Consider the following 17,880-nt stretch of genomic DNA (forward strand, 5'->3'; position numbering starts at 1 on the left):
AGTATTATTGTAAACAACCGACTTGTAACCTTGCCCCCAGCAATATAAGGCGAGGCAGGGACCCCTTCCAAAGCAATTCAATCCAACCAACACATAGGATGTAGGGTATTATGCAATCTAGCGGCCCGAACCTGTCTAAACCATGTGTTCAAGTTTACCTTTGAGTTCCTGATCTCAGCAAGCCCCACATACTAAGCACTACCTCGGGCACCCCCCTTGATGGGTTGTTGAGTCTAAACACCGACGGCTAGTACAAAGGGCCCTCGCTGAGAATCCACTGGTGAACTCGATGGCCCAAGTCATCATCAAGCCAACAGTCACATTGAAAGCTAGCATCACGTTCATCTTTGGCTCCTAGGTTTGCATCACCGATGGTGCTGGAAACTTCCATTGCCACATTGCACTGGCCCCAGAGAAGAAGCAGCACGTCATGAAGCTCCAGCGTCAAGCTCTGGAGGATCTTATCGAGAAATTCGACAAGTTTTTTATTTCTAACTTAGTCAGAGGCTGGGGGGATGAGTCCGAGTACAACTCAACTTCTCCTGCTAGTCGGACTAGTTTTCACAAGCCAGTGCTTAAGCCATCATGCGAATCGGACTACGACCCAAGTCGATTCCCGTTCGGACTCCAAAACACTAGTGCTATCTACCAAACTACCCTGTCCAGATCACAATCTGACACGAATATGATCGAAGACTCCAACTACTACTCGAACACAGACGAGCAAACGCCTTTATCAGGTCCGCAGTAGGGCCTGTCATCCATATATCTATGGGCCCACTAGAACATTTGGACAATCCTAGATACGGGGCTGTACACTGAGATGTGTTAGACATGGAGACTACGATGCAGGATGGTGTGGTCTACATGGAGAACAAGAACTAGTCAAGGATTAGGAAACTACTTGTAGCATTTAGAGTAGGACTCTCTAGTCAAATCCAACTAGTATTCTTGTAAACAACCGACCTGTAACCCTTCGTCCGGCAATATAAGGTGAGGCAGGGACCCCCTCCAAACAAGTTCAATCCAATACAATACAACCAACACATAGGACATAGGGTATTATGTGACATAAGTGGCCCAAACTTATCTAAATCATGTGTCCGAGTTCACCTTCGAGTTCCTGATCTTGGCGAGCCCCATGCATAAAACACTACCTCGGGTACGATCTTGGTAGGTTGCCGGGTCTAAACACCGATACCTGGCACGCCAGGTAGGGGGCTCTTGCCGAGGATCCACTAGCGAACTCAATAGTTGAAGTCATTATCAAGCCCACCGTCGCGTTTGAAGTGGGTGCAACATTCATCTTCGACTCTTGTGTTTGCATTGTAGACGGCACTGGAAACTTCCACTACCACATTGCGCCGGCTCCAAAGGAGAAGTAGTATGACAACAATCTTCGTCGTGAAGCCTTAGAGGATTTCATCGAAAAATTCAACGAAATTTTTGAACTATTCTGAAGATCGGGGGATGAGTCCGAGTACAACTCGACTTCTCCTGCTAGTTAGATTGGTTCCCACGAGCTGGCATTTAAGCCATCGTGTGAATCAGTCTACAATACAAGTTGATTCCCATTCTGAGAGACCAAGTTGAGACGTGCCGTGGTCTATGTGTGATGAGTGATTGACAAGATGATTTGAGGCTTTACCGATTGAGTGAATGTTTCATATGTGCATAATTATGCTAACGGCTAACCGGATGTGTTGTGTTGTGGTGTTTGTACAAGACATATCTTATGTGTTGTGTCTCTTGGCTTGTGATGTGCAGGTGTAGGATGCGACATGGTGGTCGATGGCATGAGGTGAAGGTCAAGCGAAAGGTTCATGCCGATGTACTAGGGTTGTGAAGGGTGGACACGAGTAGCCTTGGATCGAGGGACCCGAGGAGTCCGGGTGGAGTCATGGGCGATCCACATGGTGCTCAGAAGAGCAAGAGCACACGGACGGTGATGGAGACGGCATTAGTCGAGTCAAGCAGTATGGAGGCAAGTCGAGTAGGTGGCTCGGGAGCGGGAGTGAAAGACTTGGAGGCGTCAAAGGCTTGGCAGAGGCCGGACACGCGTCGACATCGGTGAGTCACTCCTTGCAGGGCATGCAAGAGGGTTTGACTAGTTTGGCCTCAAAACCGGGGATGAGTCACGCCTGTGGGGTGTGCAAGAGGGTTTAACCGGTTTGGCCTCAAAACTGGGGGACGAGTCCAGTGCGGCTGGATGGTGTCGAGTCGGAGGATGCATGGCACCATCGCGAAGCTTGCATCGAGGCGAAGCTAAGTCGTGAAGGCGCAGGTCCATTTGATGAACGAAGAAAAAGTTGGACGGTTTTGCCCCTAGGGGGTTTGGAGTTGTATGCTTCATGTAAGGGCAACTTGGGAAATATCCAAGTGCCTATATATATGAGAGATGGCTGGTTGGGGCAGCCATCCCTTTGGTGAGGGTTTTGTCATTTATATTGTGAGAGCATTTGGTAGAGAGAGAGAGGGAGAGAGGAGTGATCTTTATGTTGATCTTGCCATCCTAGCTTGGATTGTACTTAGGAGGGGCTTGTAATCGGACATTGTGGAGTAATATAAGAATCATCTTTGTGCTCAATTGCTTCTCCTACTCGGATTCTGAAACTCGGGTGCTACCTACCAAGCTACCCTGTCCAGATCACAATCCAACTCGGATTTGATCGAGGATCTTGATTACTACTCAGATTCAGACGAGGAGACTCCATTATGAGGTCCACAACAGGGCCTTGTTATCACAACTACTCCGCAAGGCAGATTCATCTACTGGCCCAACATGAAGCCACCTGCTCTAGCCAAGGACAACGAGTCAAGCCTTGTTGCCTACCTCGACACCCTCCCGTACCAGGAGGGAACCCCTCTATTGCCCATCTATAAAGAAGACGGCTCCACATTAAGTTTGGGTAGCTATTCTTCAGAGCCGGAACTCATTGCCATCGTTACTCCACAAGGAGGCGAGGATGAAGATTAGCCTGAAACAAATCCACAACGTGAACGTCACCCAGATGATGTCTCGCAGGATGAGATCACGGCTAACGTAGAAGGAGAAGTAATTGAAGCTCAAAGGAACTGATGGCGAGCAAGAAACGCTACAAGGGTAGAGCGTCACCGCCGCCTGGCAGCTGACCTACCCATCATGAAATTGGATCATGCATTTGAAGCAGTTCATACGCGTCAACATCATACTCCTCTCGCCACCATCGCATCCATTGACCGGATTACTCGGGCCATGCCACAAACTAAGTACACTAGGCAACTCGCCCAACTGGCGGAGCGCGCATATGAGCAACTTGATCAACAAAGCCTAATACACTCGGTTTGATGCACCTCATCTCAGCATGGCAGCAGCCATAGAAGTCAAAATCAGGGTGCCAGAAATGAGGGTGCTAGAATTGAGGGCGCCAGACCGAGTCAAGGTGGAGCAGAGGGTAGTCGGGTGGAACCTCCAGAAGGTTGTTGCCACTGTGGGCCCTATCTAGAGCCTAAACACCCAGTACATGACCTCCGTCACAAAATCAACAATAACCATGACGCTCGTACAATCATTGAAGGACGCCGCGATTAACGCGAGCAAGAAGTTGAGTACTTGGGAAAGGATTCTGATAGGTTTCCCACCTTCTCAAAACGAGTATGAAAGATAGTTCTACCCAACAAATTTAAACCTCCGGGTATCACCAAGTACGATGGCAAGCAAGACCCAGTCCAATGGCTTTAGTGCTACTCATTGTCAGTCCAGGCGGTGGAAGGAAACGACGACACCAAAGTCATCTACTTCCCTATCTGCATGGAGGTAGGACCACTCACATGGCTCGAGTCCCTAGAAAAGAACTCGATCAACACATGGAATCACCTCAAGGAGGCGTTTACAAACAACTTCGCAGTGGTAATGCATCATCCTAGCAACAGGATTGACTTGTCTCAAGTCAAACAGCAGCAAGGCGAGACCCTACCACGGACATCACAGAGCGGGACACCATAGATTGCTTCTAGAATGGTCTTTATGATCGCCGGATGTTCCAAGATTTTTGCAGGACACGCCCTGAAGATATCAAGTCTCTCAAGATCATGATACAAGCCTGGGTAGATGACGAAGACAGGAGATCGAGAGGTTTGAGTCTAACCATAACAGAGGCCAGAACAACAATAATCAGAGTATTGGCCAATGCAACGACAAGAACCGTAATGATTGACCAAACAATAACAACCGAGGCAACTACTCGGGTATTCAAAATTGCAAGAGGAAGCTAGACAATACTGTCACGGTGATATCCTAGTCTTCCAAGAAAGGCGGCGGGAATAAAGAAAGGACTCCGTTCAAAGAGCTCCTGAAAAAGTAGCACCCGTGGCACCCACACTCTAAGCACTTTACGATGGATTGCTATAGCCTGCGCAGAGTCATGAAAGAGCTTCCAAAACCTTCTAGAGCAAAGGACAAGGGCAAGGCCAAAGGAGACGAAGACAATGGTGATAACGACAAATTCTAGAACCCGTCCAACACTGTCAACGTCATCTTCGGTGGCACACCGGGTATTGCTACTAAACGGTCCTAGAAACTAGCCCTCTGAGAGATTATATCCATTGAACCAGCAATGCCTATGTTCCCGAAGTGGTCTGAGGTGGCAATCACTTTCTCCGGAAAGGATCAGTGGACTAGTTTCTCCGACCTAGGATGCTACTTCTTGTCGTAGATTCAGTAGTCACAGGCTCTCGACTCACCAAAGTACTCATCGATGGCGGTAGTGGTCTCAACGTATACTTCGCAAAGATTTTGAGGAAGATGGGCCTCGACGTTATGGATATGCTCACCCTGACGAATTCTTCATTCTATGGGATTGTCCCAGGCAACACAGTTGTACCCCTTGGTAAGGTGATTTTGCTAGTTACCTTCAGAACCAAAGAACACTACCGGATAGAGTACATCCGGTTTGAGGTAGACGACTTTCAAACTTTGTATCACACTATCCTAAAAAGACCTACACTAGCCAAATTCATAGCCATCCCGCATTACGTGTACTTAGTACTCAAGATGCAAGGACCCATGGGAGTACTCTCCCTGCGTGGAGACTTGAAGAGATCATACGACTGCAACACAGAAGCTGTGGACCTGGCAGCGACTACTCAAGTGCCAAATTTGATGATGCAAATCTTCACCGCTTCCAAGAAAGTGTCACCGACGGAACTCGAGATCCCAGAGCAGAAGTCGGGGGCAACCAAGGTCAAGCCACCAAGTCAAGTCGATACCAAAGCCATTGATCTTGAGGCTGGTGATAACTCCAAGACAACCCTGATTGGCTCAGGCTGGACCCCAAATAGGAAGACATGCTCATCAGTTTCCTCCGAGCCAACCGAGACATCTTTGCATAGAAGCCATCTGATATGCTGGGGGATGCCTAGGGAGTTGATCAAGCACTCACTAAATGTGGATCCTAAAGCTACGCCAAAATGACAACGACTACGTCGATTCGCCCAAGACAGAAGATAAGCAATCAAAAAAGATTTGGCCAAACTACTTGCAACTGGCTGAATAAAAGAAGTCTATCATCCGGAGTGGCTAACCAACCCCATCTTGTTGCGGAAGAAAAACAACAATGAGTGAAGGATGTGTGTTGACTACACAGACCTCAACAAGCACTGTCCAAAGGATCCCTTTAGGCTCCCTAGGAATGATCAAGTCATCGACTTGACAGCTGGTTGTGCTCTACTCTGTTTCCGTGATTGCTAATTGGGGTATCACCAGATAGCCCTCAAGGAAGAAGACCAAATCAAGACCATGTTCATCACCACGTACTCCTATCAAAGGCACTGGTCCTCATGGCGCTTAGTCCCAATGAAGACTTGCTGCTCTACATCGTGTCGACTATCAATGTCATCAGCACGACGATCATGGTCGAAAGACCAGAACCAAGCCATTACACAAAGTACAGAGGCCCGTCTACTTCGTCAGCGAGGTGTTGTCTGACTCCAAAACAAGGTACCCACTAGTTTAGAAGCTGCTATATGCAATACTACTCACCTCATGGAAGCTACGACACTACTTCTAGGAACACAACATCTCCGTCGTCATAGACTTCCCGTTGGGAGAAATCCTCCATAATCGAGATGCAATAGGAAGAATCTCAAAGTGCACAGTAGAACTTGGAGCATTGTCCCTGGAATTCAAGTCAAGGACTGCCATCAAGTCACAAGCATTAGTCAATTTTATGGCAGAGTGGCGGAAAAATCAAGTACCAACACCAGCAGAGCGCCTAGAGCATTGGGTCATGTACTTTGATGGATCACTCAAGCTTGAGGGCACAGGCGTAGGAGTACTCTTAATCTCTCCCAAAGGAGAACAAGTCAAATATATTCTGCAAATCTTCTGGAGGTGTCCAACAATGAAGCTGAATACGAAGCGCTTCTGCACGGGTTCCGCCTTGCAGTTTCGCTGGGAATCAAGCGGTTGTTGGTCTACGATGACTCATTGGTGGTCATCAATCAAGTCAATGATGAGTGGGATCGCCACAAGGACAACGTGGATGCATACTACCTGGAAGTATGCAAGTTAGAGAACAAGTTCTTTGGTCTGGAGTTTCATCACGTGGCTCATGACAACAACATAGCTGCAGATGTCTTATCCAAGCTCGGATCTACTCATGCTCAAGTTCCAGCTGGGTCTTTCGTCCATGAACTACACAAGCCATCCATAGTGGAGCCGGCGCTGTCAAAAACCACCGATCGAGGTCATAATGCGCCAGACTGGGAGGTTATGATGATCAATGTAGACTGGAGAATCCCCTTCATCGACTACATCAAGGAGCACAAGTTACCTCTAGATAAGACAGAAGCAGAGCAGGTCTCACGGCGTAGCAAAAATTATGTTCTAGTCAGAGACAAGCTCTACAGACGAGGCGCATCATTAGGAGTACTCATGGAATGCGTCTCACGACAAGATGGCAAGGACATACTAGAACAGATCCACAAGGGCATCTGTGGAAACCACACATCCTCAACAACGATCGTGGCCAAGGCTTTCAGAGCAGGATTCTATTGGCCTACAGCTCTCGCTAACACCGAAGAACTAGTCCGCCGATGCCAAGGGTGTCAATTCTTCGCCAAGCAACAACATGTCCCTGCCTACAAGTTGATCACCATACCACCCTCTTGGCCCTTCGCATGATGGAGGCTATACATGATTGGCTCTCTGCCTACGGCACCTAGGGGCTTCAACCGAGTACTCATGGTGATCGACAAGTTCACCAAGTGGATCAAGGTGAAGCCAGTAACCTACCCCAAGGTAGACAGAGTACTTGACTTCCTCGATGAAATTGTCCATCGTTAAGGCTTCCCCAATAGCATCATCATAGAACTGGGCTCAAATTTCAACAATCACAAGTTCTGGGAGTACTGTGAGAACAGCGGGATTAACGTTCGATATGTCTCTGTCGCTCATCCATGGGCCAATGGCCAGGTTAAGCGCGCAAACGGGATGTTACTGGAGGATCTCAAAAAAAGACTACACGACATTGGAAACACCAAAGGAGGCAAGTGGCTCAAGGAGCTACCCAATGTCCTCTGGGAGCTTCGCACACAGCCGTGCCAGCCTACAAGGTACTCACCCTATTTCCTAGTCTACGGATCAGAAGCCGTCCTTCCCGCCGATGTCATGTGGAAATCTCCAATAGTCGAGCAGTATGAGGAGGGCATAGCTGAAGAAACAAGGCGTCTAGACTTAGACAGCCTCGAAAAAGCTCGCTATGCAGCGCTCGTCTAGTTAGTAAGGTACCTTGAAGGAATCTACCGCTATCATGATTGCAACATCAAAGAATGTTCATTTAATATAGAGGCAACATGGTCCTCAAATGTATTCAAGAAACCAAGGGGCTACACAAGCTGAATTCACCATGGGAGGGTCCTTTCATCGTCTCCAAGGTCACTAGACCTGGGTCGTATAGGCTACAAACTCTCTCTGGTGAGGAAGTTGATAACTCATGGAACATCGAGCACCTGTGTTGATTCTACCCATAGTTTACATATTCTTGTAAATTGGCCATCGACCATAGTTGTACAGTTACAATTCAATAAAGCAGAATTATTTTTGTCGTAAAATAACTACCTATTTCTACTTATTGGTGACTTGCAAAACCAAGTTTGCGGAGCTATTCAAGCTTCCTGGGTATTATCGCCCAAAGCTCGCGGCTAGTATTCACAAGTTTGGACAAAGATATTTATGAGTTATTCAACTCATTGGACAAAATTGTCCACATACGGATTGTAATAACAAGTCCGCACACACAGTTTTTCGAGTTATTCAACTTGTTGGATGAAATTGTCCAGCAGTGAGTTGCAAAGACAAGTCTGTACACAATAGTTCCTGAGCTAGTCAGCTCCTTGGACAAATCTGTCATCGATGGTCTTCAGAAAAGAACCCGTCAGTAACTTGGGAGTCATCCATACTACCCAAAGTTCTTATTTAAACAAGTCTGTCTAGTTGCGGCTTGTAGTAACAAGTCTGTAGTTCCAGGTCCTCGGAGCACAACACCGAAACAACCTCTTGAGGTTGCAAAGGTAGGCTCCAGCTAACAAAGTCCTGAAGAGTCCACTCGCAGAAAGGGGTCGCATCCTATGTGTTGAGATACGAGGTAGGCTACACTAGCGCAAATCAAAAATTTCTACTGCGTATAACCAGGAAGAACTGCCGTATAAGGATCACGGGATTACCACTCGACGCACTACTGGTGCGGAAGATGTAGATATGCATCGATGCAGTGAAGATGATCACGTAGTCGTACGTAGTCGATCACGTCCAGCAGCTCCTCAGTAGCTCGTCCACGTGCAGCAAGATCGCCTCCGGTGCCGCGGCTCGTCGTCGGCTCGTCGTGGTTCGTCGGTGGCTCGTCGGCGGCTCGTCCAAGTGCTGCAGGCGCAACACCTCCAAGGTATCCACACGTGCAGGGAGGAAGCGTCGCAAGCCGGACTGCTAGATCCGCGAGTTGCAACAGGCGAGGACATGGGAGGCGCGGCAGGTGTGTTTCGCCAAAAGGTGTGAACCCTAGGGCGCCCCCACCCCTCTATTTATAGAGGTTCCTGACGGGCCTCTGGATCCGAGGCCCATTAGTACTTCTAAACCTAATCCAACTCGGATCAGATCCGAATTGGGCTTCCAGCCCCTTAAGTGTGTGACCCTATGGGTTCGGATACGTATAGACATGGCCCGAGTACTCCTACTCGGCCCAATAGTCGGTAGCGGCCTCTAGCAAGACGTGCCAACTCCTATACACACACGAAGATCATATGAGACGAACCATCACAACATAATATACATGGTATTCCCTTTGCCTCACGATATTTGGTCTAGCTTCAAGCCGACCGCTCTTTCTCGATCCTGTGATTCGGAATCCCTTTGTAGGTTAACTCTTAACCGTACGTAGCATGGCCATGCATTTTCGGATCCGATCACTCGAGGGGCCCAGAGATATCACTCTCAATCAGAGAGGGGCAAATCCCATCTTGATTGACCATGTCTCATAGCATGCTTCTTGACAAACCCGAAAACTACCTTTATAACTACCCTGTTACGGCGTAGCGTTTGATAGCCCCTAAGTAGGTCGATCCACATCTAGAATACATGCGACAATCTCAGGTCTAAGGACAAAGCGTATATGTTGTTTTAAAGAGATAACTACTTCTCGTGTTGGGTCAGTCCTAACACATGTCTCCACATGTGTCCACATTATTAGTTCAACATCTCCATGTCCATGACTTGTGAAACATAGTCATCAACTAATACATGTGCTAGTCTAATATTCATGTGTGTCCTCACATGAACTCCGACTAGGGACAACTTTAGAATAACCATACAAGTAAAGAGTTTCACATACAATTCACATAATTGCAAATCAATTCAAGTAGCCTTTAATGGATATTCAATGAACACAATATACAAATCATGGATACAAATGGAATATCATCATCTCTATGATTGCCTCTAGGGCATACCTCCAACACTATGTGTACTCTACAACGAGTATTTGAAGAGGCTCACAAGAGTAGCCTGGTGTGCAGACACTTACGACTACCGTACGAGTATTTATCAGGGTAATTTGGGAGATGCACTAAACAACATTTCAAACAAGTCAACAGCAATAAAATTTGCGATAAGACTTCAAATAGTTTACATTTCATTCATGTCATGTTTATATTATAATGGCATATTGTCTTTACATACAGTTACTCAAGGTCTATCTGACCAGCTACCTTCTTGGCAATAGGAGCCATCTCTTGCAAGTATTGTTGAAACTACTCATCAGAGCAGTCTTGGGCAATCCTATCTGCAACTGGAGCCAACTCAGCTTGCCAATAGCTATTTTGAGACGGACTCTGCCATCTCCTAGGTGTATCCAATGATCTTTGTAGGCACCTCCTTGAGTACTTCCGCCAGAGGGTGGGGCTCCACACCTTCTGCTAGGGGCTCCACCATATCAGCGATGGGCTGAGCGGGTTCGGATAGCTCTTCTATTACAAGCTTGGACGTTGCCAACGTATCCTCGCGCTCCTGGATGGACATCATGGTGTTCACCAAATCGACTTCTCCATCGGTGCTCCAAATTCTCGTATAAAGTGGATAACTTGTTGTGTTGATACATCACTCTATAGTACGAGTTCTGCCAATTAGTGATGCAACCTTGGAGATCTTCTTTTTCCTTCTAGAGCTCTGCAAGAACAAATGCAAGAGACAATTCAGTATTGACAAAGTACAATCAGTACTCGAAGACCAAATAAGGAACACAAGTTTTCTTCCAGTCGATGCTTCAACATCTTGTTGCGCTTCCGAAGGTGGTCCTTGTCCTCCATGGCTTTTTGGACGAGGTTGCAGTACTCAACGGCTTGGCTGTTGTACTTCATGAGTAGCCGAGAGGAGTACTGTCGCTCCTTGGCAAGCTCGCGCTCAAGTGCTTGAGCTCGCATTATAGTATCTCCGTAGCCTTGGATTATCTTTGACTTCCAGCGGGAACATTCGATGAAATTTCTACAAAATAGAGCAAGTAATCATATAAGGAACAAGTATCAATTTCAAGTTGAAGACAAACATAGAAGAGAAACTTACCACTGTGTATTCACCTACACGGTGGTGCATCTTCTTGACCGTGGCCTCCATCTCTATGGTAGTTAGAGGGTCAACAAGGAGCTAGATATCCTCCAGGTTCACCCCCTCAGCTATCTAAGGTTCCTCGTGCTCTTCAGTGACTAGCGCACCAAGAGGAACTAAAGCTTGGCTAGTTGATGGACCAGCTTCCAAAGATGAGAGGGAGGCCATGCCACGGCAAGTAGATGGTCCCACCTCAGATGACAGGACGGCAGCCAACACTTGAAGAGCCCCGACAGCTTCAACCTCAACTTCTAGCTCAGGGGCTACAAGGGTAGCCACGGCTCCAGAAGTAGTTGCCTCCATGACTTCAGTGACTTCCTTCGGCTCGGGGGTTACAACATAGCCACCACTACAGAAGTAGTCGCCACGATGGGTTCGACAACTGGCAGCTTGGGGGCTAGCACTACAGCAACATTAAGTGATGCAATAACATCATGCATAAGCACAGCGACAAGGGATATAACACTTGGAGCTACTTCTAGCGCAGGCTCCTCCTATGGCTGCGGAATTGAAGGTGCCAGGACGAGATCTTGGGTTGAGCGGCTACAGCCATCAGTTGTAGACTTCGAGCTCGGGTCTCCAATGTCCACGCTAGCGGATTTCCTAGAAAATACAAGTGTCAAGACACACTACAAAAATGAAGACAAGCCACAATCAGTACTCGAGTAACACTCGAAGTGCTTACTTTGTGGACCACCTTATCTTCAAGGAGGGCTCTCCCGCCAGGCGCATGGGCTTGGTTGCGGGTGACGGCTTCTTTGGCGTGGCTTGTTGGATTGTAGCTTGATCCTTGCCAACCTTGGATGCCATCTCCACTTCTTGATGGGGTTGGCCCAAGTGATAGGAGGCTCCTCGTCATCATCCAGCTCGATGACCTCCTTGATTGTTGGCAACTCCTGCTGCATGACTTTGGTAGTCATCTTCTCCGCCTTGCAATCCTCCAATGTCATAACTAAGTAGACATGGCGGTTAGGGAAACAACTTATGAGTACTCAATCCTCAGGATTTTGTCCTTCTTCGAATGTGATTACCAGAGGAGGGACTTCATCGGTGGAGAGCGGCCTCTTCGCCACACTCTTGACGATGACAGTGTGCCTCTTCTTCGGTGGCGGCGCTAGTCCAGCCTCCAGGTCATCCTCAGCTTCATGCATGGATGTCCCGGATAAAGACCCAACCTTGTTCGATGGTCGGGTCTTGATTAAAAACTCCTCAGCAGACTCTGAATCAAAGCTGCTAAAGGAGGAGAAACCTTTCGACTCCTCCTCCTCAACTACCTTGTGCACATTGGCAGTCGTGTGTACACGTGGAGCAGCGTCAGAGCCATCTGATTCAGGTGGAGGAGGAGCGGAGCAAAACAAGTGAATTTCTTCCTGCAAGAGAAGACAAGTCAGAAAAATGACAAGTACAAAAATTAGTACTCAGAGGCTGAGGCCACGGGTACTTACATTGGTGGGTTCACGATGCAGAATTCCCAAACAATAGTCGGGATCACTCTAGCATGCTTGAACAGCCGCCTCAATCACACCATGACTTAATCCACGGAGGTATCATCTGATGTCACCCGGGATGGATCATTGGGGCCCGAGTAGTCATACTGTAACAACTCTACCTAAATTAAGTGCTTTTAAATATAAACCAGTGGTTAATCACTAAGTAAAAGAAGTGAAATGACCATTTTAACCCTAAGAAGCTCTTTTTGGAGTTTGAAATAAAACTTGGAATTTTATAGGCAAACTTAAAATTCTGCCCAAATAAGAATTGTAAAACTTTCGATTTCAAACAACTTTTGTTAAAGGCACTTTGACTAATTCGGAGTGGGAGGAAGTCAAAAATAGAAATCAAAACCGGAGTACTAAAGAACCCTATAAACCTCCTGTCGTGGAATTCAAGTTTTCCTCCAAACTTGCAAGCTGTTATCTCACGATTTCACATCTAAACTCAAGTCAGGCTCTTAATAAAAGTTGTATTCCCTCAAGTGTGTTCCAACTTTGTTACATTGACCCAGCTCCAAATCGAACCAGAACCTGCTCAAAATCTTGGTCAAAGTGGAGCAAAATAGTCAACTCAGCTCCTGAGCCCCACAACGCCAAGTCTGAAAAACTGCTCAGAGTGCACCTCTTGGCGAGGGCGTTCCTCCAAATTTCTGAACTAAACTCAAGAAATACCCTAAATAGAAGTTGAAGTCCTCAGTTTGGAGAGCAACTCCTTCAATAAAATTTTGGTCTAATTCAACCTGGAAGCTGCCCGAAAATCGACTCAAACATAGCTAAGTTCCTGAAATTCCACCTCTCCGGCCAAAATTGGCTAAGTCTGAATTTCTAGATTTTTGGCAAACTTTGGCACAAGATATCTCCAAATCCTTTCACAATCTAAACCAGCGCCTTAAACCAAGTTTGAGCTACGTCCAGAGTTGAACAAGTTTGTTTAAAAGAGTTTTGGAAGTTGTGTTGCAAAATCTTGAGATAGGATCTCCCAAAGCTGGTTGGGCTTGCTTCCTGAAGGGGGGCCTCGACGCCCCCGTGCCAGGGCACGTTCGCCCGCGCACCGCGCGCCGCGTAGCCGCCGGCCATCGGCAGCTCGCCAGCACCCTATCACCGGCGAGACAGCGACAGGGCGAGGGCCACGGCGCCCAACCCGCGCCTGCGACAGGATGGGGCAAACGTCGGGCTGGCCAACCGCCGGCCTCGCGCGTGCCCTTTCCCTCTGCCGCGGCTCTGCTCCGCCAACTGCGCTCCACCCATCTGCCGGGGAAGCCGCCACGCCGACCACATCCTGCGCCACCGCCCGCTCACCCAACCCTCTCGGTGGCCCTCCGCTTCGCCCGCCTGACAGACCGGAAGCCTCAGACACGCATCGCCCAAGGCCAATCACCGCCGGAGACCACCCGGAGCTCCGCCTCCTCTGCCCAATGGCGTCGCTGGCCAATGGCCGTCTCGCCCGCGCACCCGTCGCTCCCGGCCTTATCCTTCCTCCACCGAAGCCCCGCCTTGACCCTCCGCTCCACCGCTGCCCTATAAAAGGGTCCCCCTCACCAGCAACGCCACCCTTTGCCACCACCCACAATTGCGCCACCGCTTCCTCCTCTGCGCCGCCGCTAAGCTTCCGTGGAGCTCACACCTCCATGCCACCCTGCACTCCGGCGACTTCGCCGCCCGCTTCACCACCCCTCCGAGCACGTCTCCGAGCAGCCCGTGGCCTCCCCGACACCGCCGGTGCGCCGGAACGCCACCTGCACCGCCGCCAGCCGAGCTCTGTCGCCGCCACCGCGTTCCGATCCCCACCGGCCATCTCCGTCACCCCAACCACGCCAAACCGAGCTCAGGTGAGCCCCCGCACCCCTCCGGCCACTTGTTGCCCAATCCTCGCCAGTGAACCGCCGGGAATTTCCTCGCCGCTGCCGCGCGCGCCCTGGGGACTACATTGCATCTTCCCCGTTCTTTCCAGGGGCCTAGGTGCAAAACTCAGGGACCCCTGCGTAGTTAAACCATAAACCCAGGGGCTAGCTTGCAAGTTTTCCATGGCTTTTCTTTTAAATAATAGGCAGAAGTATGGTTGAACTTTATAAATGCCCAGTAAATCATAGAAAAATCATAAAAATGCCAACCACTTTTGTTAGGATCTTTGCTCTGTCTAGTTCCTAACAAAAATAAGTTTGCTCATGTTACTGTTGTAAATAATATCCTATGCTTTTAATCATGTTGTAGGCCTTTTTAATCCTAATAAATAGAAGAAAAGTGGAAAAATATGAAACCAACTCTGTGATGCTTGTTTCTATGTGTAGAAGCTCAGAAAAATGGTTAGGGCTCTGGTCTAGCACTTTAAGTCACTGTTTTGACTTTAAATTGGGAATCTAAGTATAAATCTTCCTTTTTTGCATAAGTTTTGATCCAGAGCTCAGAAAAATGTGAAACTAGTTGGGTTAAGTTTATTTTGCTGTGAAGTTTGCAGGAAAAATATAAATTGTTGTGCAAATTAGAAAGAAAAACACCTTCCTTGCTAAGCATGTTTCATTAAAAAAAGAAATAGAGTAAATAGTTAACCTTCTCCAAAAATTATGAAAAATTCACCAAAGCTCCAGTAACATACCCTTAACACACTGGTTAAGTTTCACCCTCTGTTGCATAGTAACTTTGAAGATATAAAAAGTTAAGCTCATTTTACCTTTAATAAAAAAATGCATGTAACTTCTTCTTATTCTGTTGACGATTGGAAGTGCCCTCGTTGGCGTCCTCCTCCCGCGCTAGGAGACGACCGTAGGTTGCCGCGGCATTGTGCAGCCCGAAGGGCCGCTCCTCCAAAGGAAGCCCCGCGGCGCGTGCCCGGCCGCTTGCCACTCTCCCGGCGGCGGAGCCAGAAATGATGGGGCGAGCGGGCAAGACAAGGAGAGGGATCAGCTCGATCCCCTCCACCGTGGTGAGGAAGTTCAAGCTCCCAAAGCGGACGAGGGAGCCCGGAGCGAAGCTGGCATCGTGGCTGGCCATCTGAAGCCGGTGATGTACGCGCAAAGGTCCCCTACCTGGCCGCCAACTGTCGTTGTCAACATTTGCGGATCAAGACTACGGCTAGTAAATTTTCTTTTATGCGCGTAAGGCTTCAGATAGTGGCGTGGGAGGACACGGGGTTAGACTGGTTCGGGCAAGGAAAGCCCTACGTCCAGTATGAGGAGCTGCTCGTGTTGCCCACGCGGGGTCTGTAGTAGGGGTTACAGGCGAGCGAGAGAGGGAGCCGGTCCCAAGTCTCTTGGGTGTGCACTGATGCTCTAGAGGAGTGTGTGTGTGAGTTCTGTTGGCTTCCAAGTCCTCTTATCTCAGAACCCCCGGTTCTCCTTTTATAGCGCAAGGAGAGCTCAGGGTTACAGATGAGCCAGGTGTGAGGAGAAGTAAAAGAGATAAGCTAAGTAAAGTAAAATACAAGGAGAAGGACCAAGTCCCTGGGTCACCACCTCCTGCTCTGACCTTTGGCTCCTGTCAGCGCGTCCACCGGAAGAGGGCGGAGGTCTTTGGATCTTGTCAACGATCTTCCTGGCGACCGCTGCCGCCAAGCATGATGATGGTGTTCGGTCGTGGCAACTGTGCATGTTGGGGGGAGATGGCTGACCCTGTTGTCCTGCTTATGTCCCGCGGGACATGGACGTCGCGTCCCTGTCGCCGGATACGCGGGGCGTGAGAACGGGCGGAGCTCCCTCCTGTGCCGGGCGGCGCTTGCCATGAGTGCCTTACGACGAATCAGGGGGAGCCGCGGCCACTGTAGCCTGCGCGGTCGTGGCTATAGTGTTCCGCTCGGATACTTGTGGCGGGTCACATCGAGGGGCGCGGGCGCCTTTTTGCGTGCCAGAGCCGCGGTGCATTTATGGCGAGATCACTTGGAGGCCCACGAGATCCGCGCCCTCGTCCGCCGACTTGCGCCCGAGGCGGATACTTACCTTGTGGGCCCGGATGAGTCCAACCCCCTACGGTCGGGGTCGGGCGAGGTGGAGTCTTGCGGCGAGGGGTCGGGCGCCCCGACCCTGGGACCGCGGGTCGGGCGAGGCGGAATCCTGCCATCAAGGGGTCGGGAGTGTCCGACCCTAGGGCCCTGGGTCGGGCGAGATGGAGTGGGATGCTACCTGCCTATGTCGGGTCAGCAGCGATCGTCATTACCGCAGGTGGCCTGGGCCTTCATGATTGTTGTCTTAAGGGGCATTAGGAGGTCGTTAATATTTCCCCCCAACAACATGAAATTAAAATTATAAGGGAGCACACAAAAGGCATGCTAAAGTTATAATTTTCAGCATCTAAACAAGTCCAATTTGATAAAAATTTCAACTACAAGTATTAGATCTCATCAAAATATACAATTTTTATATAAATTTTGTTTCCATCCGAGTTCATACGTAAAAGTTACGATTTTTTTATTTTTCGAGTTCATACATCAACGCTAATCCTGAGGACTATTTGTGCCAGCTCTAAATAGAAGCGGCAGGAATAAGTATTATGGACACTGGCTCTATTTAGGGCTGGTACAAATAATCCTTATTCATGCTAGGTCTATTTAAAGCTGGCGCAGATAGTGCACTATATATGCCGGCTCTATTATACACTGGCACCAATGACTTATTCGTGCCGGTTTACGAATGAGTCGATATGAATGAAGGTCTCCCTAGTAGTGAGAGGCACAAGATCAGCAATGCCGTTGGAGACGAAGGATACGACAAGGATGGCATTCTCCAGGCTGACAAGCTCTTGGTCGACCCCTAGCTATGGGTGTTGCGATTAGTAAGGCCGATGTGGAGGCCCGAGCTCCACCTCCATGACCAAACTATGTTCGGACCATCCGATCGCCGGATCCTGTCGTTATAAGTCAAATTACCTCATTGTATTGTAGGTGTCCCCGAGCCTTCCCCTACCTTAGGTGGCCATGGAGCACGAGGGAGCCTCTTCATCGGCAACAACCACAAAGGGTGGGAGTGCTACGGATGAGCGGGGAGGGTGGACGAGCTGTTCACGGGTGAAGAGGAAGGAGATAGGAAATACTGGTGGGGAAGAGAAAGAAGGGAGAAGAGAGCCATTTGACGTGTGGGGCCTATTGCCACTTGTCATCTGATAAATAGAACTCACTATCACATTATGCGAAACCACATTAAAAACCACCGTTGCATGATGACCTCGAGGGGGCATTCAAAATAAACTTTTTCCTAGTCTTGAAAATTGCTGAACTTATCATCACCCCTTGCATATATTTTGTTTCATAATTCCTAATTGTCACCTGAG

This window comes from Setaria italica, chromosome I (assembly GCF_000263155.2).
Source record: "Setaria italica strain Yugu1 chromosome I, Setaria_italica_v2.0, whole genome shotgun sequence".
NCBI lineage: Eukaryota > Viridiplantae > Streptophyta > Magnoliopsida > Poales > Poaceae > Setaria > Setaria italica.